Here is a 3,358-nt window from a genome sequence, read left to right on the forward strand (position 1 = left end):
CGACACTTCCTGGATCGTGAATTTCATCGGGCCTTCCGCGCGATGGCAAACAAGACTACAGGACAGACAAATACCCTCATCGCACCCGCTTTTCGGCCGTATCATCGAATTCACCCTGCCGACGATGGCCTTCGAAGACGAACCCGATACAACCCACATACATAATTTTGATCGGTGCCCTCTCAACGGGGGGAGGATGTTACGTCGCGTGAAGAGGTCCGCGCGACGTCTTCTATTGTCTGACCGTAACGGCCCAAGCGTCGTTAGAGAAACCCTCAATAAACCTAAGGCCTACCATAAACCGAGTCCCATTAGCTTGCAGGAACCTTGAATCCTGCAAGTATATTGGGTTTATCTGTGGTACTTAAACAAGTCATTAGATTTATTGAGAGTGTTTAAAGATTACGGAGAAAGCTGGTATTTATAACGGGAAAAACTGGTAATTATATGATAGGGAAAACCAGGCATTTATAGAATAGAAATGTCTGGATTTTCCCATGAGTCATGCCGATGGGATGTTTACATCTCCCGTCTTCAAGCGTTAACGTCTTAACCAATGGGTAGCGCGGATCCTTGTCCTCACCTTTCCTAAATAAAAATCTAAGCAACGAATCTGCGTTCTTCGTTCAAAGGGCACACCCATACCGAGCTTTCTTCCGTAATCACATCAGAACGAACTTCATAGTATTTCTTCGGCTCTCACGGTGCCTAGAGTTCCTGCATTTCCTATAACTCTCACCGTTCCTATATCTCTCAGAGTTTCCTACCACTCTCAAAGTGGCTACACGGTCTAAAGCTCCTATCATTCTCTCATCTAAGAATAATCCTTCTCTTCATTATCTGTATCTTAACCAACGGCGTTACTAATTTGTGTGATCGTATAAAGTGTTGGAAATATAGATTATTATAACTCTGTGACTCCCAGTATTATACTAACGGAATCACCCCTATTATCCTAAACGAAATACGGGGATCGAACTATTCGTGGTGTCGATTATCCTAATCGTAACGGGAATTTACGACTCCCGTTGACGCGTATTCTAACGATCGCGTCTCCCCGCGATAGCTCGAAAATACAAACATTGTGATTCACAGGGTTATAAAATTTATTTCCCACACTTTGTTCAATCATACAAATTAGTAACGCCGTTGATGAAAATACATGTAGCGGCACTCGTCGGTAACATTCATAACGGTTTCCGTCCAGTGAACCCGCTACACAAAAAATCGTGTTTACAGATAGACGAGTTTATTATAGATCCGACAACCTTAGGCGGTTACCGAAGATTAATCAAAATCCGTCGTTTTTATCGTGATCATATGCCCTCGAGTCGACTACCCGAAAAGTCAAAATTCGTAAACAAGAGTTCTGCGCCCGTTGGGATCTTTCGAGAACTTCTTCGAAATTAAAATCCCAACGCCTTTTGTCAACTCCGACGGTTATAAATATAGCGAACAGGGTAGCGAGGCATCCATTTGTTATCGAGTGTCACGAGCAATAGCAGCTAAGTTGATACTTCCCTTGCGCCGATTTATTCGTAATCGCGAATCAGGACAGCAGTTGTGTTATACGACTAGTGTACACGCAGGGTATACAGACTATTCGTTGGTTATCAGATCCAGTAGAGTGACCCTCCTGATGGAGAAGAAGTCGGAGCTGTAGGAACAGTCGGAAATGTAGGAACAGTCGGAAATGTAGGAACTCTGAGAGATGTAGGATCTGTGTGGTTCGTTCTGATGTGATTACGGAGGAAAGCTCGGTATGAGTGTGCCCTTTGAACGATGAACGCGGATTCGTTGCTAACACTTTTAAGTGGGAAAGTGAGGGCAATGATCCGCGATGCCGATCGGTTATCATCAATATTGGGAATAAAGATGAGAGGAAGAAGCCTCCTACCAACGTGGTTCATGGGCGACATTGTTTATGGGAAAAACCAGTTTTTCCGTTCGACAACTATTTGGTTTTTCCCATTAGGTAACTATCTGCTTTCTCCGTAATTTGTAAGAACGTACAATAGATCTAAGAACTGTATTATGTATCAGCTATAAACCGAAAATACTTGCAGGATTGAAGGTTCCTGCAAGCTAATAAGATTCGGTTTATGGTGGGGCCTTAGGTTTATTGAGGATTTCTCTAACGGTGTTTGGGCCTTGACGGTCAGACAATGAAGGACGTCGCGCGGACCTTTTCACGCGACGTAATACATTCCTTTATACCTAGTCAACGACTACCACTTTCTTTAGATATTACACTTTCTAACTCAGTTTAATCATTAAATAGTTCTAAATTTTTAAACGGCATAGCGAGCCCCATCGATACCAATGATTCAAGCTCTTTGACAGATCTGTACTATTAACCAAAAACAAGAACACTACATCATTTAATTCCCAATTCTAGACCTACATATGCATTATATACGTCGGAGATGAAAGAACACCGGAACCCCTCCTTGGATTCGCGGGAATACCGTAACGTTGTAACTTAGATTAAACAAATGCCGCTTCGATTATTCGAGATTTATGATCATGAGCTTGGGCTCGAGGCGACAATCAGTCGCCGAACGTAGCCGCGGTCAAAGGGATGAACGTTTTATCTAACAAAGGCACAGAGTAACTCTATACCTCTCCTTAAAAGAAATAGTCGTAGCGACACGTGGCAGTAAATACTTCAATAGTTTCTATCCCGCGGCCCGCCACACGCAGATTTTGTCCTCCGGGTAAGATGATCGCCGGGTGTCGGCATGCCTTCGCAGTGTATGTTTAGCTAACGTGACAACCCGCTATAGATCTTAAGATTTAGTCAAGCGAAATCCTTCAAATAGACTTTGTTGCAACTACGGGAAGATAGGAGAAACCTATCTTCCACGAACGATGTCCCCCGTCAACAACCTCCCCTCAAGGGCGGCCAGCATCTCTTTCAAAACGCCGATATGGAGATCGACCAATTAGCAACAACGCTAATTTTCCTCACCTTTGAAACGAAAGCCTTCGTTAAGGAATCCGAGGATCTCATGTCCTTAGACACACCCATTATAGTTTTCCTCGACGGCATCATCGAGACGGAGATTCATTCTTTCGTACGATCTCATCGACGAATGACAGTACCACCTTACAACCAGTGAATACCTCACATCTAGTTAACAAAGAGTTAGACTTGAACTGTGCGAGAACATACGTTTATCATCCCGTGACCGCGGATTCGTTTCGAACCTAAGGTCATTATCACTAGTGCTACGAGTGCCTAATCTTGTTGATAAGCCTGTGCTAGTAAACTCTTTATTGTATCACGGCAATGGCTAATTGTAATGAGAATTCATCAAACGCCCCTCTCCATAATCCTGACCCTAATCCGACATAT

The sequence above is a fragment of the Bombus affinis genome, chromosome 18, assembly GCF_024516045.1.
Source record: "Bombus affinis isolate iyBomAffi1 chromosome 18, iyBomAffi1.2, whole genome shotgun sequence".
Classification (NCBI taxonomy): Eukaryota; Metazoa; Arthropoda; class Insecta; order Hymenoptera; family Apidae; genus Bombus; species Bombus affinis.